Genomic DNA, 26350 nt, shown 5'->3' on the forward strand with positions numbered 1-26350 from the left:
TGTGTGTGTGTGTGTGTGTGTGTGTGTGTGTGTGTGTGTGTGTGTGTGTGTGTGTGTGGACCACATACCGCTTAGGGAGGCTAAGGAGAGGATAAGGAGATCAGCGGAGGGGGAATATCATGCTTCTTAAGCATGTATACACTTTCTAACTTTTACTTTTTCACCCGACCCCTAAATAAATCCCCACTCATCTGAGCATGATGGCCTCCCCCACCTCGTCTCCCCTCTAAATAACCGAACCTCCCTCATTTGCACACTGACACGGTCACAATGCCCCAAATTTCAAAGACCAAATCTATTTAGCAACTGTGTATTAGTTCCAATAAGTGATGCTTGTTTACGGCAATTTCTAGTCGCTGCGTTGGGAAAACTTGTCATATTTTATGTAAAACCACCACATCAAGTCATTTTCCGTCCCCGGTCCAAATTATTTATTGCTTTGACTTTGTCTATTGAGTGGATGAAGTGGGTTAACGGACAGAGGAGACGGGAGGGGAGAGAGAGAGAGAAAAACAGTTTCATATTTCTGTAAGCCTCAAACTTTTGGCAAACAGAAGAAAAGAGAACTTGGCCCTAATTCCATCTCACGCTGGCGTTTGTGCATTCTAAGTTCTCGGGGGCTGCTCTGGCGGAGGGCCTGAGCCCGTAAATTGGATATTAGGAGGCGATATAAAGGAGCCTGTGTGTGCTCCCGTCCCGGGGAATTATTGCCTCCAATATCCCTGCGTATGCGTCTCGGGCTTCCGAAGCCAGGCCAGATAGATCCTCATCTCATAAGGAGGCCGAGACCATATCCATCGCTCCTTAACTTTTATGAAGCTCCCAAGCTCGACAATGGGATTTGCCAGGGTGTCTTTTCCCTTATCCAAGCAGGGGGGATGTGACAATGCAGATATAGCTGCATTCTTCGGACTCCAAAGCTCCGACCCTCCTATTTGAATACAAGCATCCAAATTGTAAAGTGGCATTCTTCTTTCTTCCTCCTTCCCCTCTGAAGCCACATTCTCCCTGCTTGAGGAAAGGCTTTTTCTTCGCTGCCTTCGTTTTTCCGAGTCCCACTCTTACTCTGCACCTCGGCTTGTGCTTCTCCTTGATTGCCTCCCTCACCCTGTTTCTGTCTTAAGTCTTGTTCACCCTACAAGCAGCTTTGGGAACTACCCCCCTCTTCTTTGCCCTTGTGCCCCCACCCCCATCTGCCTTGGGTAATCCTGAAAGGGGGCAACACCATCAGAGGGTGTGAAATTAAATACATTACAGCATTGCGGATTAAAGTGTTTCATAGGCAGTTGCTCATCCACATCAAACTTTAGCTTTTTAAAGCCTAACATTTGATCTAGGTTAAAAACCGAGGCCAGGAGAAGGGATTGGAGTCAGAGAGCAAAGAGCCCTCCACCACCCAAAAGCAGAGGTTAGTGTTCGAAGCAGACAGAGGCAAAACAGGCCATGGTTTGATTCTTATCATTTCGCCGGTCCAGGAAAAGAAACAAGCTCCAGTAAGAGTTGGACTGAAAATTTACAGCAGTGCCTGAACGCAAGCAGGAAAATAAAGCAGTGGTGTGTTGTGTTTCACAAGGCTTAAATATGAAGGCAAGAAACTGCTTGCTCACAGGGCTTCAACTAACGCAAACACATGTAATCACAGTTCTCTGAAAAGTCATAAATGTTAATGTGGCATTTTCCACTTAATGAGAATTACTCACATCGTCCATCACATCATCATGTGGGCCACACATCGCTGTCATCTCAGCGTGGACACACACACGCACACACACTCGCGCATGCATGCACGCACACACACACACACACACACGCGCATGCATGCACGCACGCACACACATGGCACACGCACACACACACGTACGTACGTACACACACACGCACACACACACATGCGCACACACACACACACACGCACACGCACGCGCACACACACACACATGCACACGCACTCACACACACGCGCACACACACGCACACACGCACGTACGTACGTACACACACGCGCACACACGCGCGCACACGCACTCACGCACACACACACACACACACACGCACACACACACAGTGACTACCTGCATACTGTATATACACAGAAGGTCGGGCTTGTTAAACTCGACTTCACCAACGCTTTCACAGACTGGAGACGTGTTTGACTGAACGTGAATGCAGATGAACCTTTCTGTAAAGCAGTAACTTGACTCAGCGCAGCTTTCAGGCTCACCGCTCTTGCCGCGCTGTCGGGTCCGAGCACCTGAGCCCACGAATGCGCATGAAGTCTTAACTGGGATGAGGTCAGATGTAAAGGGAAGCCGGTCCAGCTGGGATCGGTCCCGTTCTCTCCCTCTCTCCTTATTCTAATGAGTCTCCGGGGACACTGGCTCTCACTTAATCCACTCATCTATTTTGACTTCCTCTGCCTGAGAACAGTAACCTCAGAACTCCGGTAAAGGTCATGTTCTGTCAGCTTTGGTCAATGATATCCATTGATGCAACTCCCCTGTACGAGGCCGTGAGCTTGGGTTTCACCGCTTCAATGAATCACAGAGAACAGAGATATTTCAAGGCAGCAGGACTTTAGCACCAAAGGGCACGAAATACAAAAAGAATTGGTCACTAAATAAGAATCACACACTGCAACAAGTGCATGAGGAGGAGGTGGTGGGGTGGGAACCATGTCACTTACAGATTATGTGCTTTTATTCATGCAGCTGATCCAACAGGCATCGTTTGTCAGGACAGACGTACTGCAGCCAAAGCAGCATGTACAGCAGCAGCAGCAGCAGCTGCCTTTGAGCCTAAACACAACAACCACTTGATCCAACAGACACCAACATCTGCTGGCGTCTGGACGTAGCGACGGCTCCTGAGAGCAGGACAAGGTTGCAGCGTCCACTCACAGAATGGAAATAGCCTTAAGTTTATGAGCTTCGATACAGAGGCGGCGGCAGCGCTGCCAAGCGGTGACACACGGCTCCGCGAACGGCTCCACGGCAGCACAAACCTTTCATTTTGTGAAATTTCCCACTTGAGGAAGTCTTATGAGTCGCGTTTTAAGTTCAGTCCAACATAAAGTAACTCTGAACGTCAGCAGCACCGACATCTGGCGCTCACTGCACAAACGACCTGCATCAGAACATCATGAGATTCCAATCGTTCAAAGATATTGCCTTCCTGTATTTTAACGTACGATTACAGTGAGCTTTAAACTGGATGCTGATGATGACAGACAGACGATGAAACCCTTTATTATTACCTGACTTAAGAAATGAATCATCTCAGGTCATAAATTAGGAGGACAGTCATTTTCTGTGTCGGGGACTTTTATGATCTGCACGATATTCAAATGAAAGAAACCCAACACCTGCCGCGTATCAGAGCATGAATGGCCAAAACGACAAGCGTCAAGTTCCCACTGCAGCGAACCTCACAAATACACCTCCACCGGCTAAATGAGCGCTGCACAGCTTTGTGTGCGCGCTGACATCACGACTGAAGCTCCTGTCATCCTTCATCCACCGCAGCGAGCAGCTTTCACCAGCCACAAGTCAATCATCCGCACGCCTCCTCCAGTAAACAAGCAGCCCTGAAAGAGCCGCCACGTGCTAACCAGCTAGCTCACCAGGACACCAGCTGACAATAAGACCAAAGGAAAAACAGATTAATAAAGAGAGAAAGAGCAGTAAAATGAAGATAAACACAGGCAGAAAGGAGAGCGGCTGGAGGTGGCTGGCTGTGTCTCTTTGGTGAAATCTAAATGAGAGTGTATAATATGGGCCCTTCATAGGATTGATCCAGAACATTCCCCCTTCTCTGGGCTTTTCTTCCTGCTCAAATTGAGGGATTACCCCAGGAGGAAGTGCTTTGATTAGGCACAATAGGCATCTATCCTCTGTTGATTTGTGGGATTGAGGAGGCAAATCCCTGACAAAAAGCCGATACAGAGAGCGAGGGCCGCTGGATGATGCCTGGCTGACGGGGCTTTGGGGGGGGTGCTTCCATAGACAGCGGCCAGGGACAGCCTCTTCCACAGATTTTTTGGCATACGGTAAAAAAGGACAAATCAAGATGGGGTCGGAGGTCACACACGAGGGAGGGGGAAGGGGTGTCGTATGAAGTTCACGTAAGACTTTGAAAAAGTTTCTGTCCAGCTGCTTCTGAGGGTCCACGTAAGAGCGAACAATGAGGGAAGAAGGGCCGTCAAAACAAACATCAAGGTACGACGGTAAATCCAGAAGTGGCCCGACGGAGGCCATTCGACGCTGCTGCAGGAAACAGCGGCTCACTTGTGTCGTCTTCGATGACTTTTACAGCTGTCAAAACTTTCGGTAAGCACATTAGGTTTTCAAAGAAACCTTTTAGCTGGAAAAGAAGAAACAAAGCACGCACACACATAAATACTTTTGACAAATATTCTCATCTTCTCCTTAAGGGTCCTGGTTCTCAAGGGTCATGAAATTCAAGTGATGCGGTTGTGTGTTTTTAGCCAAGAGTGGCAGTTAGGTAAATAAGAGGATCAGCCTCTTTTGCAAAACAGTTGAAGTCCTTTCATTCAAAGTCCCCTCTCTCTCTCTCTCTCTCTCTCTCTCTCTCTCTCTCTCCCTCTCTCCCTCTCTCCCTCTCCCTCCCTCCCTCTCCCTCCTGCAGGAGGACATGGACGGTCCCTCGGCCTGTCAGGCAGGTCCTGTTATCCCAAACGAATCCGTGGCTGCTCTAAACACTGCTGTTATCCAGTTTCCGTGGGGACCTGGAGCTACAAGGCCCAGACAAACATGGCTGGGTGGGAGTGTTGGGGAGGGGGATTTTTGTCGGATTTACACATATACAATTTCAGGGTTTAAAACTAAGTTCCTCCTCCCCGAGGACCAAGCTCAGACAAAACGTGTCACCAGTGTCAGCGTGGGTGCAGGTGTGACGCCCAGAGGTGCAGCAGAGGCCAGAGTGGAAACAAACCAAGGGGCAGGGAGCCTTCACAAAGCGGAGCCACTGTACCTGTTAGAGGCCGACGAGCTGAGCTAAAGGGCCAGAACATCAAAGCAGGTGGGGGTTCTCATTTAAATTCTTCAGTCCAGTCCCTAGGATTTGGTTTAATGAGCTGAGAAGCAGGGGCAGACAGCTGACTCTGAGCAGTGTGTGTGTGTGTGTGTGTGTGTGTGTGTGTGTGTGTGTGTGTGTGTGTCCAAGGACTTTTCCCACCGCTAAGTCCCTCTGTGCACATACTGTACACGCGCACACACACACACACACACACACGCACACACACACGCACACACACGCACACACACACGCACACACACACGCACACACACACGCACACACGCATTGGGCTTCTACTCTCAGCTGCTGCTGAAACTGGGCAAACTGCTTCCGCTGCCTCTGAGCGCGTCATCCACTCCAAAAAGTGGCGTCTAAAGTACGAAGCTGCAACCGCTCACACAAACGCTGCTGAGACACGTGAGATCTGACACGAGGAGAATCACCATTTGTCTGTGCATTATGAGAAGCTCACATCCTTCTCCTCCTGTTGTTGTGATGCAATACACACTTTGGTCAAGCATCGTTGATACCTGTGTGAATGTGTAAAGGTTTTATTGCTAATAGTAATTAGCTATTAACCACTGTGTGAAGTACTAGCATAAAGTTGCTTCTATTTACGAAGCTTCTTGGCAGTACTGTAAAACATCAAGTACATTCCTGGAGAAAACCCTGCAGTGATCTATGGAGATATTTGGTCTCAAGCCTCTGAAATGTTCAGGCTTGTTAAGGAGTGTGACAGAGAGGTCCAGCCCTGGCAGACAAAGCTGAATATGAGTCTAGTGTTAATCTCCAACCCTGCAGAGGAAGCAGGCATACTGAGGGATCCTATTACATCTTTCATTGGGCCCCAGCGGGCCCCGTCTTAAACAGAGGGATTACTGGGGGCTCTCACAGTCACTTAGCCATACACTGCCTCAAAGCAGAAACCCACACTCCACCTGTGACATCATCAGACGGGGACCGAGCGCTACGTCAGGACAGCAACATGTTCATTTAGAGGTTGGGAGGTAGAAGCAGCAGGAAAAGGGAGGTGAAGGAGCAGAATGAGGATGAGAGCGGAGGCACATTTGTATGTGAGCGCCGTAGAGCAGGTTCAGGCTGAACCTGAGCCGCACCGACAGCGAACGGGTTGTCAGACGGGCCGTGCACAGAACCACGGCCTGTCCTACACCCGTCGGCCACTTCCTGCGTCCTGTCCTCGGTTCCCTGTGCGGCCGGATGAATGGAAACGGCTCCTTCCTCCTGTTTCGGCCCTCGCTGCTCCCACTCTGCCCGCTCTGACGCCAGGTTCCTACAAATGCGACGTGACTCCCAGTGAAGGCGGCTGGACGCCTCCGTCCTAACGGCCCTTTGAAGTGGGCCGAAGTGTCCGCTCGGAAAAAAGTTCTGCAGAGAAGAAAAGCTTTATGTGACTCACGCATCAGCGCTCTCTGAGACCAGCAGGACTGAAGTACAATAACTGTCCTGATTAAAGAGAAGTCATGCTGAAAAGAAAACAGTTTGAGCTAAAGTTCAGGATGTCGCTGGGATTTTCTTTTCTTTTCTGGTTTGGCTCCATTTAACACCAGCGTTTAGTGAGTCATTGACAACTATAAGAACACTATCGGCCGATTGGCAAAATAATGCGACTTCTTTTTGATATCAGATACCTAATATGAGCCCTTCTGCGGACACTGATCAGCTGCTACTCTGTTGCTTGTGGTCAGAAAACGCAGCAGTTATTCTGTCCAACCTCCTGCCAGCGTGTAAAGGTCCAATAATCATAATCAGCTTGTGGTAACAATGACAACTGTGATGGGACTGAATTGTTGAAAATGCCCAGTTTCTACTATTAGGCTGCAATTTCCTGCTTTATTATTCACAGTATTTGAGCTGTCTGCACTGAGGCAGTGATTAAAATGGAGACGCCAACACAAACTAACCCATGACTGCTGGTGATTTATATGCAACAAGTGGAGTCTCTCGCAGCCTGGTGCACTGCAGCACGGAGCTCTGCAGTTCTCACAACTCTGCTGCCAGCAGCACCTGAGCAGCCAAACCTCACACTGCTGAAACACACCGCAGCCCTGTTTGGTTTTCACCAGCGTCTTAGACGAATCGCCCTGAGCTGCTCAATGCTCTGTCCCTGTGTGTTGGTGGACTAGTGTAGCGTATTGTACAGTCTTTAAGTCACCTGCCTGCTGGAAACCAGATCAGTTACAGCAGATCCACGGGAGGTGAGCAGCAGCTCACACTGGGCTTAAACAGGCAGACAGAGTCCAGCCAGCGGCAGAAAAGACTGCAATCGGTGCAGGAGGTCGTTAAAGCTATAAGTTGGAGCCTGCGACTGCAAAAGCTAAAACCATCGCTACTAAAAAAAACCTAAATCACCGTGTACAGATGATCAGTTAACACTGAAGACACTTAAGCTTAACTTGAAACTGGACGGATGAGCCGTCATAAAAAAGCAGATCATATGTTACAGCCAGAGTTCAGAGCTCCAAACTGTAAAATGGCGTTTCTGTCTCGAGCGCTGACGTGCTCCATGGTTCAGCTGCAGCCTATAGCCACTGCGTTATCCATAATCACACCAGCATCAGAAAACGTCCACAACACGAAGCACGACTTCAAGGCAGCATCATTTGTGGAGGCGCGTCTCAAACCCCGAGCCTCTGCCTTTAAGTCGCTGCTGCAGCTCCGCTCCGTCTCCTCGCAGACTCCACATCAATGTGTTTGCTCTCCTGGCAGCGGTGAAGTCTGAGGGGACACACACACTGAGAGCCTGTATCGCTGGTGGGCCGAGAGATCACAGAGACAAACATATGTTCACTGGCAGCCTGGAGCCCCGGAGGACGCAGAGGCAACGCTCACCCCACACACACACGTACATACACGTACAGACACACACACACACACGTACATACACGTGTACACACACACACACGCACACACACGCACACACACGTACATACATGTGTACACACACACACACGCACACACACGTACATACACACACACACACGCACACACACACACACACACACGTACAGACACAGAGACAGACACACACACGCACGTACAGACACAGAGACAGACACACACACGCACGTACACGTGTACACACACACACACGCACGCACGTACACACACACACACACACACACACACACTCACACGCATGTACGTACACGTCCACACACTCACACGCATGTACAATAGGACCTGAGCACAGAGATGAGATTAGCATGCACTCGTACAGTAAGACACTGGCTCTAATGCTGATGCTTAAACACAGGTGTGAACACACGCACGCACGCACTTTCAACCAGCAATTCTGCATTATTCATGAGGGAGAAAATATTTAAATAATCATGAGCTTCTGCACCAAACACTGTTCCAGTGGTTCATATTTCAGAGCGAGACCGGCCACCAACACATTAAACTTATTTATGTACTTTGTCGTTGGTCTCCATTAAGAACAGAGGCTGATTTTGCTGGAACTCAGCAGAACAGGGAAACTAGACAACCTCATCAAACCGGTATTTGATGTTACAGATGAGAGAAGTAGCTGCCAGGCTGGTGGTCAACAGTCGCAGTCATGACCGTGTTTCCATCACGACATCCACTAAATAAACCGCGGGACCTCAGCAGAGTGGAGGTGTCACTCAGGCCTCCTCAGCAAACAGACTAACACAAAGCAGCTCGTCTTTGTTCTGCCCGTGTTAGCTGTCCGTCACTTTGATTGGCAGACAAGTGTCAGAGTGAGGGAATGTCGCAGGACGCCGGCAAGAGAGCGAGCGCCGCGGCGCCAATCTCAATATTCCATCCCGACCGCAGGAAAAGGGCTCGACCGTCTCAGTTCAGATCCTAATCGTGTTAGGCCACAGGGGCATGTATTTAGACAGGCAGCCTCCGACCCGCCCTCCCTCGGCTTTCTTCCCCGGCCCAAACAAATTATTAGAAGATTCCATTATTTCTCCATTATGCATATGTGTTTGCGTGGGCCTGACTTTTGCAGGCAGGAAAAGAGGAGCATGGGTAAATAGGTTTGGTCTAGCTCATCATGGCCCAATATGTCTGGTCCTAGACACAGCTGGGGTCCTCAGGGGTCCTCAAATTGGTCATCATTAGGGCCATAATGCTGCCATTTTGCTTCTACTAATGCCTCCGCGTGGCTAATCAGCGTGCAAAAGGATGCAGCCGTCTCCATTTCCCTGGTTTTCATTGTCTTAAGTCAGATTCAAAGGAGAAAACGGCCTGATTAATTTTCTGGGAGGTCATTTGGTCATTTACAGAAACTAATTTGAAGCCTTTAAAAGACTGAGCCATATTGTGAACTTATCGTCATCCAAAACAATATCACTCCTGAGATTATTAATTGTTCACAATATCCTGTGACAAATTATTTTACAACATATTTATACAAATGTTATGACAATAGAAAGTGGGACAATCGCAAAGCAACACACTGACAAACAGCAATAACGCGACCCTCCACGGACATCATCACCAGAGCATGAAAACACTCTGTACATAAGGTTTTTCCATTCATTATGAATGAGAGCACGGGGACTTTTCCAGATCGTAACAATATAAAGAGAATTGCACTGCATTAAGCAATAATCCATAGTTTGTTCTTGGATGGTGTGTCAGGGTTATTTTTGGCAGCGTCATCTGTGGCTGTTGTTTTAATGGCCTGCATATTTATAATGTCATGGTTTCAGATTTTACAGCCTCAAACGGATTTCCTGCAGCCACTGGGCCGTAATCACGGTCAGTTCATAACTCACCGGGGATTATTGATGCACTTTCACATCGGCGTTATACTGTATATCCCATTTGGTGCAACAGATGTCGATTAGCCAATGCACCTTGCAGCGCCAGGGTTAAACATACTCTTAGTGTGGAAAAGGAGTCGCGTGGCTGCGGTCGGAGACCAAGGATAGACAATGTGGGCAGACGGCTACAACATATACACAAATAACACAACACAACTTAATCAGCAAGTCTTTATAGAAGTGCATTCGTTTCTAGCAGAGATGTGCTAGTTTCACATAGCGCTGGTCTGAGGAGAGTGGGACTGATACTGTGAGAGCACAGATCACACGGTGGAGACAGGACTGAGTGAGATTAACGGAGCCGAAGGTGCAGGGCTTTAAGAGGTTCAGCAGCCACAGCCCCACCATTCAGGCCCTCACCTCCACACCGGTTACAATGCGAAGCCTCCTGTCAGTAAATCAAGTCAGAGGGGATCATTTAGCTTTAATGGCTCCTCTACAACTGGACCCCCTGTCTATTCAACAACAGGCCCCTCAGCACCGCAGCCCAATGCAGCAAAATGTCACCTCTGAAAATTAGCCATCAGGCGGGGGCAATTTTCCCCCTAGCTAAATTGCTAAATAAGTAGTGGGGCTGTAATAGGTAGCAATCTGGGGCTAATCTGATGAGATCATTTGGAAAACGCTGGACGGGGGCTGAGGACAGGAGGGGAGCTCAGCGTGCGTGTGTGCGTCTGCATACGTGAGTGAGCTGTGTCAAAAGTTGTCTGGGGACACATGAACGAACGCGTGTGTGTATTTGTGTGTGATGACAAACCTTCATGCGGTGACTCTATATGAGTGTGTGTGTGTGTGTACTTTGTGTCTACACACGTCGGCGCCTGCGTGGCACCGGTGGAGCCGCGAGGACACAGCTGGAGAGTCACGTGACCGCAGACGCAGACGCAGACGCAGCCTGTGAGCGCCGAGGGGCCGCGGGTGAATATTACTGTCGGCGGGTACCAGATGCCAGCTGGCAGCGGCACAAAGGGAGTAGACGGGAGTGGGCGAACAATTACTGTTATTCATAGCTGCGCCAACAGAGAAGCGCACGGGGCCAGACTCATGCAGATACAGAGGCTGAGGAGCCAGCGTCTGTCACAGCACAAACACACAAACACACAACACTGGATCACAAAACACACAACACTGCATCACACACACAATCACACACAACACTGGATCACAAAACACACAACACTGGATCACAAAACACACAACACTGGATCACACATACACACAACACTGGATCACACATACACACAACACTGGATCACACACACACCCGGTCCGGCTACTCGGAGAAGTCGGACCCCCAGCAAGTTCCTGTGCCGGCCTTCATCACATACTGTACTGTCTATTCATGACGTTGTTGGGTTTAATTATGCACATTAAGTGTAAGCTGGATTCATTTGTACAACAATGGCTCCTCCTTTGTTGTAGCAGTTGAGCTGCTCGTCTTTGTACAACCTCATTTTCTCCTAACCCACTTTTACGGAGAACTACAGTAATTGTTATTAAGTTCAATCAGAATGGGGTCAGTACTGGAAGCCACTCGGCCCCATGTTTAGTAATTAACATTTCACAGTGAATATCTCATTAGGGGAGACAAAGGTAGCTAATAGGCGGCTCGGCTAGTGAGAACATGCAGCGGCAGCGACAAAGACCCTCCAGTTTCACTCCACATGCAATCAGCCGTGGAATTCAATCACGGCAGAGATATTTGTGGACCAGGTAGAACTGCACTGACTTTAGGTTCAACAATAATGAAACACAGTCCGGTGACGCATCATGTGACCAAACGCAGTAAAGGAATTATAATTACGCAAATATACAAACGCCACCTGACCATGAGTCATATATTCTAAAATATATGTTATAAAATGAAGTTTAGCTGTCATCAGCATTAAAAGACAGTGTGACCTAAAGCACAGAGAACACAATGGAGTCACATTTTACCCCCACACATCACAGGAAAATGACCGTCAGCATCACTTTTCTTTGGCCTCGTCTCGCTTTCCCCTGCGTTCAAATGGAGACAGAGATTGTGCATTTGGATGACTGCCTCTATTGCAAAAGCACCTTCTTTGATCTGCCAGACCTATGCTAGACCTCAGAGGCCTCATCTCCCTCGATAACAAGACAAAGAGGGTAAATGTGTTGATAGTGGCAGACGGTGCTGGAATTCTGGGCAAATGTGTCAAATTAGTTCTGGCGTCAGGACCTCATTCGTCTCCACCTTGCTGCGATCCCCTGCTCCTTTCTCTCTGCTGCTCTTTACACCCCCGTCATCCCATCCCTCATCCTCCCACCGACACCCTGCCGTTCCCCCTGTGGCCCTGTCCCTCGTCTCTCTCCATCTTCCCGTTCATCCGTGTAGATAGAATCAGTTACTGTACAGTAATTGGTAAAAATCAGGAAGAAGATGGAGCTAATGGAGCGGAGCAAGGTCGCGAAGCCAGGATCAGTCCAGCAATAAAGCTGCTAATAAAATGCAAAATGTACTAAACGGATCTATGTGCACACGTACCAGGATCTGGAAGCAAAAGAGGTCAGGGTGAAGTGAAAACAAACCAGTAAAGTCCAGCTGAGGCTGCACGTGTGAACAAACAGCTCAGAAAACCAGTGTAAAAGTCAAATAGGCTCAAAGTGTGGTTTTAATTGATGAATAATGTTCCAGCGCTGTAGCAGTGATCTGACTAAACCTACAAAAGGCCCACGGCGTGAAATGCAAAGTCTTATTAGTGTGAAACGCTGCATCTAGAAAATCCAGTGTTTTTAACTGTAACCAGCGATTGGCTAAATGTTACACGATGGTTTCAGCCGCCTGTGTACGCGTTATCAAATGGTTAAAAAAAAAAAAAAAAAAAAAAAGAGTGTGAGCGAGAGTAAACACAGGCGGGAACACGCCGTCTGTTGGTGTGCATGACCCAAGGACATTCCTCTGCGTGTTCTCCCAGGACCCGCTGCCTCCGACGCACTGGGCTCCACCGAAGGCCGTCGCCCGCCTCCATGCGATCCTGGGGAAGCTCTCAGTGATGCACTCTGCTTCCAGCCAAAGCCCTGAGCACGGTTCTAGTGCTAACGTGTACTGTATGCTTTACTTATGCATGAGCCACCCTTCTCCTATCCTGGGATTCCTGATTCTTTTCCCGCGATAAAACTTGCATGGCCTCCCCACTCCGAAGGGGCTAAATGATTAAAGAGCGGGGCTCACGTATGGTAAGTAAGCAACTAATGTTAATTCAGCCTTTTTCTGATAAGCTATTAACCAGGAGCTCTGTGTCGCCCCCCCCCCCGAGGCCGGGTCACACGGGGGCAGAGGGAGGTGGGCTGTGGTGTCACGCTACGGCTGCTCCTGCAGTCGCTGCTGGGAGTTTCTACAATTAATGTTATAATCACAAACTAACAGCTCATTTACGCTTTATGATGGTGTAAATTTCTATGTCCATCGTGTGTTTAATTACTACATTTATTTATTTTCCGCCCACAACTGCTAATGTGATCCAACCCATGTTCCTCTGTCCCCGATGAGGCCACAAGCACCCCCCCCCCCACCACACACACACGCATCAGAGAGCCTCAAAAATTCAAATCAACATTAAAATAGTTTTGTGTAAGTAAGATTCAGTGAACTCCATTATTTTCCCTACTATTTGCGTGAATAATTCAGGGAAGACAGCTGAATTATGGATAAAGTGTACAGTTTGAAGAAGGGGTTCATGTGCAGCCTGGGGCTATAGCCTAGCTTTAATGATGTCTGGAGATGGTGGACGGGCGGAGGGAGAAGTCGTTAGCTTCACAGTCATTTTCTCAGGGATTAAAAACACGCCCCCGGAGCAGCAGGAGCTCACGGTGACCACGAGCAGCGGTCGGAGCCAACGGGAGCATCGGACTCCAGAACACACTCCTGACTCGCTCGACACCATGTGTCACGTGACAGGCAGCGCTGAAATGATTTCCGTGCCTTTGACTGTATTAGCCTTGATCTTTAGCTCTGACTTTTTCCTGTTAGTTCCTTGGATTGGCCTCGTTAAATATCACAGCAAGAAACGTGAAATGAGAAACAATCCTTTGCTCCTCGGAGTAAAGACTCAAAGACATCACACAAATCAAAGTCTCTAAAATATATGTAAAGCACATGCAACACATTTGATAAACTGCGCTGAAACGTTGCTTTAATGGTGGATAAAATATTAAGTTTGAGATATTTTTACCTTCTATAATCGTTTGCATCACAGCATCAGCCACGGGTTCTACTGCTCCTCACTACAACTCACTACTACCCCTGGAAAGTCTTGAACCTGGCACAGAGAGGATTTATACCATTAGCTGGTAGCAATGACATCCAAAAACGCACACTTACCTGCTCACACACATAAACACCCTTCAACAACCAGCAGGGAGTCTTCCTGTTCCCACTCACTCCAACAGAGAAGCCAAGCATAGGCTGCTCTCCTAATTACCCACCTTCCTCTAATTATCCAATCATAAATCCATTAGCAGTCTCACACCATATTAACATGATCCCGCCTACATGCCAGTGTGTGCATGGCCAGGATGCGACTGGAGGAGCCTTTTCACTGTGGTGCAGCGAAGGCTTTTTTCCCTTTCACAATAAAAACACTGCACTTTATTCATCGCTGTTTTTAAATGCATCTCATGTACGTAATATTTTAATATTTCAATTGTTTGCAAGAAAAATCTAGGGTGTTTAACGATAGGTCTTCTGTGTAATCACCTTCTTATTCCTAAGAAGTATCCACTGATCATTCAAAAAGTAAAAGCACATGTACAGTACTGTACAAACAAGACGAGTCTCGATTTATAGCTGCTTCCAATTGAAAATATTTCTAACGAGAAGCTGTGAATGATGCTGGGCTTCATTTCGTTTCACAGCCAGTAATTTGCTAAACTCAACAGCCAACAACATGTTTCTCACTGAAAGCGTCCAGAGTGAACAGAGAAGCAGCTGCAGCCGGTCCCGGTTCCAGGTTCAGGGGATCGACACAGAAACGAGGCCCATTGTGGGCACAGATAACAGCTGACTCATCATCGTCCACAGTGCTCTTAAACCTAAACTAAGGTGAGAGGAGGAGCCACGATGTGCTGGACCCCCTGCAGCAGTCTCTGGCACTGCGCTTCTCAGTCTGGGCCTTTGATCTCCTCAGCTGTGACAGATGTTTGACACATTTTGTCCCCTGGTTAATTTCTAGAGCGAAGATGTGAAGAACTTGTTTTTAGGTTTTTGAGGTTTTTCTGTGGCAGCAAAGATGAAGCACTTTTAAAGGGGACTCTCTTTAAAAAGTTGAACACAATCTGTAAACAAAACAGGACTGTTCTCTCTGTTTTTTAGTATTTGCTGTCCATACCTGCTAAAGTAAACTGAGGAGAAAGTGCATCCTGGTAAATCTATTATTAATATGTGCAGTTCTAGCAGCATGTTGTGCAGCCAAGTAGCCAAACTGTTCCTTCTTCATTCACACCCATCAAAGGCATGGCAGGTTATTGGAGGGAATGGGGTGGATGAAGACGACGCGGAGCACAGATGTTGGCACAGCTGCAGCACTGGGGAGATGCTCTGGTTAACAGCTAGCTTAGACGTGCACAGAGTGCATGAGGACACTGGGGCTCTAGCGCTGCGCAGCGCGTCCACCTGGCCACGCTGGAGGTCACGGAGGAGGTCGCGTCTGTCAGAGCGGAGGAGGACACGACGGAGCCGCAGCGTGAGGAAAGAAACGCAGTGCAACAGAACTTAGATCTCTAGTCTGCAGCACCATTGGGTTCATACTGAAGTGATGCTGTGACTACGATTTTTCCATCCGGTTTGGTCACTGCTCTTTTACGTACGTCCTTACTTTAAACTCCACCGGTGTCATCACACTAACATGATTTGAAGATGCAAAAACGTTCTCTTCAAGTGCAGCTAAACCAGAATTATCTCCATTTCTATCTACTCCCAAAACATTTAAAGGCTGGAGTCTTTTTTGTCTGAACTGTGGAATAAAACTTATTTTCCTGATGTGACATAATGTCCGAGCGCTCCCAGACATCCCACATGACTTCAGCACCGAGCCGAGCCCAGAGATGTCTGGATCTGGCTCCAGCTGATGGTCGCAGGCGACGGGTCCTGCAGTGCAAGGCTTTAATAGACTCCAGCAGAAGCTTTGGCAGAAAGTGGAGCCAAGGCCGGGAATGAAACCGAGCCTGTCAACACTGGCAGAGGCACAAACAACTCACAGAAAAACTGTATCGCTGCGAAAAAAAAGTCAAAAGACAAATCCATTCATTCTGCCTCCTCACACACTGGGTGCACAATGGCATTGTTTTACTGATGTCTCTCTCACTAGTTTCTGTGTTTGTCTATGAAAACATCCCCATTATCTGACCACACGACCAAGGTGACTGCAAATAATGGTGCTTTGTCAAAAGTGATCCATGCCCAAGGTGTGGACTGACAATGGAGGATCTCATCTTCATAAAGCCACACAGCTGCCCCCCCCCCACACACACACACACACAATCAAACCTCTACCATTCAGCGCCACAAGCCAATAAACGCTGCCTTTGTTTTCCCTTGACACTATTGTTTGTGATGATAAAGATTTCTCTTCTTTGGCACAGATGCTTTGGAACCCAGCTGTAGAGTTTTCCTTTCCTTTATAAACAATGACACACTGATTTTTCCCATTTCCTACTGCTGTCACCCTGATTCCTACATAAACTAGTGGGGTTCGAAAGTATAATTATTGTAATTCACCTTTAACGACACAGTCTTTATAAGATGGACCTTCTCCAGGTCTAAAACCTGCGCAGCAGCTCCACAAACGATGCCCAAGAGGATCACACAGTGTCCTGTAAGAGGCAGCTGCTGAGTCTCACATACTGTAGGAATTCTACGACTGAGTCCCTTCAAGCAGATGTTGGCAGCGTCTTTGTTGACACGGTGCACACCCTGCTGTCAGCAGCCTAATAAAGGGCTAATCTAAGAGACAGATCTGTTTCATCTTCTGGTATAAAAGGTTAGTGTCTGAGAGAGATGCAGAAGATACCAGACACTTCAAACCGACCTCAAAACCACGTTTGCTCCGGCTCAAACACAGAAACGGGGCAGAGACACGCCCGCGAAGGGAGAACCAGCCACTCAGCAGATACAAAGACAATCTAAATATAGATTCAAGTTGAACACTTCCATATGGCAAAAACAAGCAAAATACTTGCTGTGTTGAAATTCCCTCCAAGCAGCAGTGAAGCAGCAGAGAAGCAGCAGCTCAGTGAACTGCTGAGCAGCGCCCCCTGTTGACGCACCGCTTCCTCACACTGGCTGCTGGGCCTCTGATTTCATCTGCAGCACAACAAAATCTACTAATTATGTTTAGGAGCATCGTTAACAACGCTCCTACAAAATCAGACACAGCTCAGAGTTTTAGGGTTCAGAGAGAAACGATGCAAACAGGATGAAATGTCACATAAATTAAAAAGGACACAGATGAAAACTGTGACTGGAAATATTCAGGAGAATGCGTGTGCTAAAAAGCAGCGTGCTGCAGGTCAGAGCTCTGAATGACCTCCGCTGAGCAGCCTCTCCTCATCTCTCCCCGCCTGCGTCTCCTCCTCCAGCTCCCTCTTTGCCTCTTTTATCTCTCTGGAGCGCTGTTGTCCCCCGTCATCTTCAGGTCATAATGTAACATGACACCGGCGGTTGCAACAAGGCCGGCCGGCCAAACCGAGCGTTTAAGACCAATGAATATCATTTGCTCCCGGTAGGTTCCCTGGCGCTTCCAACACCACCACCGCCACACTGAATCAGCATTCGCGCCTGTCATGACAGCGACGTGATGGAACACACACACACTCAGGCACGCGCACACAGACACACACGCGCACGACCGAAAAAATACACTCTACAGATGAAAGTGGATCCGCACACACACACACACGGCCGAAAACACTCCAAAATACACTGTACAGGTGAATGTGGATGTGCGCACACACACACGCGCACGCGCACGTGCACGCGCGCGCGCGCGCGCGCACACACACACACACACACACACACACACACACACACACACACACACACACACACACACACACACACACACACACACACACACACTTGTTAGCCTCAAAAGACCACTTTGTTGTTTGTGATGTTACTGTCATCCTTAATACACTTCACTCCTCTAACACTCCCAAAGATTCCTCACGTCTCACACTTCACGTGCCCCTTTAAAGAAACTAATAGCTTTCAAGTGTTATCACCATGCAAACCACATTAGGAGTGTTTACAGGTGAAAGCAGCCTTGGTGAGCTCCCCTCCCTCATTAGGGGGATTAAAGACGGGCCTGACCCTCTCCTGGGTTAGAAACAGTCACAATAACCCCTCGCCTCTTGCCGCAGCTCTGGTTTCCTGGCTTAGGCTGCTGTTTAAATTCCCTCCTGCCTCTGAAAATGTCCTCCCTGGGGATTCGTGGGGCTTTGATCAGCCACCCCCAATGGATGCACCCGTCCACCTCCACACACCCTGAGCCCCACCCAGCCTTGCACTGGGGGAATAAAGGAGCTGAAGAGGGTCAGGGGCAGCACCACTGGAGATAAGAGCAGGAGGCAGAGAATGAAAAGGGAGGGAGGTCGCGGAGAGATCAACTGGGGCTGGGTAAAAGGGGTGAGTAAGTGGGAGGGTGGGCTAATGACCCCCCCCCACACACACACACACACACACAGTAGCCTAATTACCTGCCTTAACTGGTATAATGGAAGCACCTGCAATGAGGGGTCAAAGCATGTGTTTGGGATGAGCTAATGCCCTTGTTAAGGAATCTCATGTTAATCAGGACGTGTATTTATTTCATGCTAAAAGAGCAGCATGTAGTCTGAAAAGATCACTAGTGATGCACAGACTTATTCTTTTCATCTTGAAAGCAGCTTCACAAGTCACAACTACACGACTGATCATACTGTACATCGTGATCAGCAACACTAATCAGCATCTGATGTGTGCGAGGTCTGAATGCAGCTCATTTGCATCAAGTCAAATTCTGGGTACAGATATATTTTAATGAAACTAATAAGAAATCAGAACCTTAATAATTCAATTAGTTTTTACTTTAAAGAAAGAAAGAAACACCAGGCCTCTTTGCATTGAGCCGTTCAAGCTCCTGCTGTTCTATATTTAATAATGTCACTTCACAGAACCAAACCCGTCTCCACACAGGAAATTCTAAACCAACTGTACGATACAATGTGTGCAGGAAGTCTCCAAGATATTCAGGATATCAAAGCCGATCAGAGATAGAGAAGCTTGGAAAGTGCTATCTCATCAAATTAACTTTCAAGATAAAATGATTAAAAAACACAGGAGTGTGTGACAAGAGCAGAGAAGATTCTGCGTTCACTTCAAGAAAAAAAAGGAAACTGCCTGAGGCGCAAAGCTGTGACCAAACACAAAGTTTGCAGAAAATTGATAACAAAAATAGAGGAAAATTAGGAGAAAAGGAGACAAGGACGCAGCGTCATCTGGTAGAAGCTTAACAGCCAAAATATTTCCCCCGCACTTATTTCAACATGGCAGAGGAGCCAATTTGGACTGAGTTATGCTACACTTCCAAGTCTGAAATCTGCACATAATGCTGTGAAATATGGAGCAATCTCAGGCTCTTTTTGCTCCTCTCTAACCTGATACATTTATTCTCTATTATAATCTAGTCTCATGAATAATAAGAGTGTCACTATCTTTACCAAGTACTTAAGTTATGTTTATAGGCTGTGATGAGCTTCACACTATGGAGCATTTTGCACCAAGAAGTCATTTATTACATTTTTTATAAACTGTAAATACCGATGCACAGGTACATTTACTGAAGGAGGAGAGAAAACTGAAACTGCTTAATTCACTCAATCAACACACCAAATCATAATAATGACATACAACTTTAATGGCTTAAATATTTATCTGTCTGCAACCATTTCACAACTTTGATGGGATTTGCTTCAGGTGCCGTCGCTACATCCAGCAACACCCAGAGCATCTTCTAGTCTGAGCTGTGCCAAAGTGGGTCCTAAAGGAACGAAGCTCCGGTCCTCCGCATCTTCAGTAAATGGGCAACTGCAATTAGTGCGACTATGGATTAATGACGCTCTGAAGCTGAGTGCTCATTAAGGTCGTCGAGGTCAATTCATTTGCCAAGCAACCGCATTCAAACACAGAAATGCTCCCCACATATCATAACATGGGCGCAGATGAGCCAAGCTAACGTATGTCATCGCTCTGAGATCTGACACTGATGCCTCACTAAACAGCTCTAAACAAACTCTCTCAACGCACTGATGAATAAGTGAAGGGATAAAAGCTACATCGATACCATTCTAACGCATTAACGTGCCAAATAAATAAATAAGTGGTGATGTGCATGTGGGGGAGCGAAAGTGAGGAGACGTTGCACATTCTTTTGTACATTGAATTTATCTTATCGGAGCGTGTAAAAATAGCTTGACAGAGGCTAATTGTGCTTGTTGCTGAATAATGGATCACAGCGGAGAGGCCTTCCTGGAACTAGGGCGGGCACGACTGCTCCCTGCTGAACTTACAGGTTCCTCTGCCTGTTTTTGCCTTCAGGTAAAAAATCTGCCACAACCCCCACCCCCTCCCCTCAACCGTTCTCTTCCTCCTCACCCACGATACTCATCTTCATCACAGTCACACGCCTTCTTCTTTCACTTTCTTCAGTTTAGCTTGTTCTTTTTTGCCGTGTCCAGGATAATTAAACTGTTATAAATACATATAGAACTTTTCTGATACAGAAACTATGCTTTGTTTTAACTTATTAGATTTGATCAACATTTTTTAAATACTAAAAATATTAAATTAAACAGAAACATAATTTAATAGCAATCTTAATTGATCTATTGCACTCAAACGTCAATAACCTACCTTAATTGAATACTCTTTCATTATTGACTGAAATGATTCTACACTAAACCAACTGTCCCCATCAGACCACAGGAAAACTCAAATACGCAGCAAGACACAGGAAGAACTGGGCCACTAACAAGAGAATGTGTCATCACCCATCACAGCAAAGCAGCAGTAAAATATAAAATCATCCAACAGAGAGAAACCAAATTTAAAAGGTTCAAACTGCACACCGCATGAAGTCAGATTATCATGTATTGAAACAACAGAACAATTAATTTCAAAAGTTGCAGTTTCTCTAAAACCATAAAAGCAAAGGAAAAAGAAACTAATCCTCTTATTCTGCAGCATCCACAACTGAGAATGACGCTTTGTTGGTAAATACCCGTATCAAGTTCGCTGCTTCACATCTAATATGGCATCAAAGTTGTGGTCCGTTGAAAGCATGAGGTTGCATCTTTGCATAAACGTCTAAGCTGCGATGGTCTCATCAGAGGAATGTGTGCAGCTGATGGAAGACTGCTTACACTGCCTCCCCTCAACAACTAAAGGCTTGTTAAAAACTGCTTTTCTTCCCATCGGCCCTTTGAAATGTATGCAGCTAATGAATGCCGCCCCTTTGGAAAGTTAAAACTGTCTTTGTTGTTAATATAAAAGGGAACAAAATGCTGGTGTTGAACTGAAATGACAGCAGCGACAGACTGAGCGAATCAATGGGAGAAGAACAGCTGCTTCTCTTCATCAATGGGACATTTCAGAACATGCTCGATGTTATGCACATCTACTGTCGATAGCAGCTGTGATAATCCTTCTGACAGACACTAAATGGCTTACACAGATAACTTTATCTTTCATTACTTAAATTTTACACTTTCTCCAGCATGAATCAAGATAAAGAACAACGATAACACAACCTCATCAACTCTTAAGAAGTCTTCATCATTGACTCAATACTGAACCAGGCTTTGGACACAACAGTGTATGCATATGACTACATACATGTGTTTTCTCACCACCCAGATGCTGCTTGTCCACCTCTCTCACCCACAGTAGAACTTCCACATCGTGCTTATTCACTGTCTGCAGGTTTTCATCTGGAGCAGAACAATAATCCCAGCTGGTTAAAAAAATTAATTTGGTTACGTTAAAAGCTTACAAAAATAATTTTTCGTGTTTTGGTCGACCCTGAATTTTGTTACGTATTTAAATATTTAGTTCCTTACAAAAAGCACATTTTTACTTTATATAAAATCTTTAATAAAATAAACATTTAAGACCTACTAAACTTAATATTTAGAGGTGAGCAAATTATATGTGATAAACTGAAACCCAGGGAAAAAATAAACTGCAGACTGATAGAATAAACATTATTATGAGACAATAATGGATTACATGTTAACATACAACCCAGTGTGCACAGCACATAAAATATATATATTTAATATATATAAAATAATCAAATAAAAAATGTATCTGAAAAAACAGCACCAGACAAGGACTTAGCTGCATTTTCCATTTAGATGTCTCTCAAGCTCCTCGCTTCATTATACAAGCAGCTCAAGTCCAGCCGGGGCTGGTCAGTTGTCCATTTGTTTGTCTATAAGGCCTGATGGGAGCAGAGACCACTCTTATCAATATTTCAGATCATCATATGCTGTTGTGTTCGGACAATCTACCTTTTATGGTCTCATGCTATCTTAAGCTAAAGCCGTCAGTACTTAGGCCACAGAGGAAATCAATGGGCAGGATAACATCTGTGGCCTGCTGGTTACTGTAAGTTCAGCATGACTATGTTCACGTTTCCTGTAATGTTGACATCACAGCGTTGTTACGACCCACTGAGGCGGAGTTTTAGATACAACAATATGTTTTAATGGCACCCATGTGACTAAACAGCATCCGTGTTAGACAACAGTAATGTCTTGATTTTCATCAAATGATTTGCATTAAATTTTGCACTAAATTGAAGTTTAAATTAATTTACAATGTTTCAGAAAATATGCAGATTTGGAATCTGTATAGAATAAGGAAAAAAAAAAAAGGCCGTGAACGCATCCTAATGCTACCTGGCGGCCGTTTTAATATTCCATATTATGATCAACGACTCATGATGCAGGCTGCATGAATAATTTCAGCGCATTTGGTGGAGCTCTGATAATTTGAAACAAGTTCTGTTCTGGGCTTGCAGGAAGTCGGCCGATCCAAAAACACCATTAGCCAGGTGGTAGGCCATGAATTAAAAATAGCCGAACACAGTTTTCCAGTCAGGCTGCTCCGCCGCCCCCCACCCATCACAGCGTCTCCACCCCCACCCCAAACAGCACACGCGCACAGTTTGACGACAGAAGGCCGCCTTCCTCCGACCCGACGCAGAAATCTGCCCGACTGAAGAAGAAACGGAGACGGGAAAAAAAAGACCTGCCAACTGATCTGGACACAGATACATGACCTACATCCCCTCTCCCTCGCCTCACCCATCGCCCACCACGCTTCCACTGTCATCTAAGGATGTTTTCACAATGTTTTACCATCCAATTGTCTCGGAGTGTACTTCAGGGACGTGTGAATTAGACAGCAAACGGGGAGAAAATGTGGCAGAGACACCTCAGCAGAGCTGAGTTAGCGAGCTGTCACAACGCCTGAGATGGCGCCTGAACCCACCGCTGCCAGAACGGCACCATAAAAGGTGGAATTAACATCCAAGTTAGCCTCCATTCAGTTCACATCAAGTGGTTCCTGCTGCCAAGCACTCAAGGACTTATTCTAATATCACATCTCCATTTAAACCTTGTGGTGGGATTCATGTCTGATTTATGTCACATAGTTGTTCCTGCATCGCAATGAGAGCAGCATGTCAAGGAAGAGGACATGACAGAAGAGGACTGAAGCTAAAAAGATACAGTCGAAAACAAGGGTAGAAAAACACGATTCAGACGCAGTGGATAGAAATGCCAAAAACATGAAAAAGACAAAAATATACAAAATCTGGAGAACGAAGAGCAGGAAAAAAAAGTCAACACATAACATTCTCCCTAGTTTTAATTTTCTGATTAAAGACGGTCTCATAATCTGGAGCACTAAAATAGAAGGAAAAGGGCAGATGAAGCTGCAGCCTGATGCTCCACCATAATGCAGGAGCCTCCCAACAACAGCCCATGCTCCTCGCCGCCTGCTGTATATTTAATAGCCACTCCATCATTCTGCCTCCGCTCCTCTCTCGCTCCCTCCATCCCTCAGTCATTCCCCCGCTCATCCGTGGCTCGCCCAAACAGATGGAGATTGTAAGGCTCGGTGGCGCATTTCAGCAGGGCAATCTGTCCCCGTACGCGGGCGAAAAGGCCCTGCCTGCAAAAGCACTTCCTACATCACGAGCCGCATATGCGCCGCCTTAGCTTGTGCCCGTGTTAGGGAAATAAAAATCAGCGGAACGGCTTGGAGTGGCAGCATGTCAACAGAGACAGACAGCGCGATAGGGGAATAACTGTTGGGGAATTAATCAGTCGGGGATGCTTCTCCCTTTATGCCTTCCTGCGTGGGAGACGGCAACGGCAGCGGAATTAAATTTACACCATTACAAACAAGTTTATCTTCATCCCTGTGCTGTGGTGTGGGGTAAAGTCTGAGCGGTGTCAGTTCAAAGCATTGTCACATTTAACCAGATCCTGAACTTGTCCCCGAGGTTTTTATTTACTATTGTCTGTCAGTGATAATATGAAAGAAAGTGGCCTCACAAATAAAAGTGGAGGAGCTCCCTGTTCAAAGGTGCGACAAAGATCAGAACTGACAGTTTTACTGAAAAGTACTTTCACATTTGGGGAATTTTTGTGAATGAAGTTCTTTCTCCCACTGTGATTCACTTGCTTAGTTAAAGCGCTTCATACAGTAAATGAACGTGACTTGATTTGCCTCGTGGGCAGCATCAACACTTCATTTCCATATTCACCTAATTGTGTCAGTCACTTATTCTCAACAAAACAGCCTTTCCAGGTCAGAGAGATGCTTCTCCTGCAATTTTCAGAGTTGAATAGGAAGCAGGGAGGGAGGAGGCATGTGAGGTGGTGACTCTCGACAGTGGTGCCAAACATTTGGTGGTGTGAGGAGAAAAAAAATTAAAAAGACAGTAGACAATAAATCTTTCATTTACTCTACACACCCAAGGTGAAATAGGCAAGAAGCAGCAGCAGCCGCATGACGTGTAAAATGTGTTTGGATCTGGCCTGCAAACACTGCTGAGGAGCCCATGAAAGATGCATGGAGCCACTGGAGAGGTATAAAGAATTTAGAGATATAAAGGATATATGACAAATAAATCAGGATGCAAATCTCACCGGGTGCCACTGGGAGTTCTCCAATGAAAACGGCCTGAATAATTGAAGAGGAAGAAGAAACATTTTATCAATGAGTAGAGGAGTGGAAAATGCTCTTCCCTCCATTTTTAAACCTTTCTTAGGGGCAACGTCGAGTCTTTAAAAATGACAAAGCAGAAGACGGCGTCAACTGAAAGAGACGCACGAAAACATGAAACTCAAAAACGACTGCAACGACATTTTTAAACTCACGGAGTCATTTGGATCAGAGCACAAGAGAACTTTTGCCTAAAAGAAACTCAGCAGACAGAGAGGAGCAGCGTTTCCAGATGCTGCAGCTCAGACTGTGGGACACGTCCACCTCCACGGAGCCTCTGCTCCGCTCCTGCTGCAACTTCCCTCGCGCTTGATTAAACACACAACAAGGAAATGTTCAGGCTCCAGCGCTTTCACTCTACTTCCCCGTTGCCTTCGACGGTTCAGCGGCTCTTGTGGCAGGAAGGAAAATGTTTTTGCCAGAGCAGAAACCAAACAAACCGTTAAACTCCGTTCTCACCAAAAAGAGCAGACACAAAGAGCAGGTGGAGATAATGACTCCGTCCGTCCGGTTCAGCCGGACGCTTCACATCAAGGAGGAAAATATTCTACCGGGGACGTATCGCCATGGTGACCCCTGGTTGCCAGGCACAACGGTCTTGGCAACCACGTCACCAGGGATACGGACTCCCTGTAGATGGGCTTCATTGATTAGAGTTGGCGCTCACCCAGGAGTCCTTGGAATCATTAAACTGTGCTGTGCGTTTTAGGAGGGGGGATTGAGGGAAGGACTCGCAGGTCATACTCATCACGAGGTTGGAGACCCCGCTCCGAGCCCAGCCTGTATTTCACCTCCTTTCAACCACCTTCATGACATCATGGGTGAGATAACTGTTGCGTAACCTTCATTACAGAGATGCTGGTTCAAGATGAAGTCAGGTCTGATGCTGTGCAAACTTCACAGCACTTGAAGGTGAAGGAGACGCCTGAACTGAAGGCGACCGTCACACATCACGCAGCTTCACGTGCTTGTATTCAAGGTTGGGATGGGTTCAGCGACAGAGTGCAGGTCATCCTAGGTCAGTACGGACTGTGGACTGTAGGGTCATCACAGCTGTACCACCATCTCCTGGCTCATAGATGAGTGAGAGCAGAGAAGCGGTGGTTTGAGGCTGAAGGCTCCCTGCAGAGTCGTTCCCAGTTACATACAGGAACGCTCATGAGCCCACGTGGCTGTTTGACAAATGCAGGAGCTCAGTGTC

The 26350-nt window shown here is 46.8% G+C and overlaps 1 long non-coding RNA gene across 1 annotated transcript in view; it reads right to left on the reverse strand.

Annotated features, from left to right (window-relative positions):
* LOC114870393 (uncharacterized) overlaps positions 1-26350 on the reverse strand; it is a 76165-nt gene that overhangs the window by 6162 nt on the left and 43653 nt on the right. The window contains exons 5-6 of the long non-coding RNA XR_008692533.1: positions 14048-14134; positions 6150-6420 (exon numbers count right to left, since the gene is read on the reverse strand). This is a non-coding gene — a long non-coding RNA (uncharacterized LOC114870393). The remainder of the gene's footprint in view (positions 1-6149; positions 6421-14047; positions 14135-26350) is intronic.

This window comes from Betta splendens, chromosome 15 (genome assembly GCF_900634795.4).
Source record: "Betta splendens chromosome 15, fBetSpl5.4, whole genome shotgun sequence".
Lineage (NCBI taxonomy): Eukaryota > Metazoa > Chordata > Actinopteri > Anabantiformes > Osphronemidae > Betta > Betta splendens.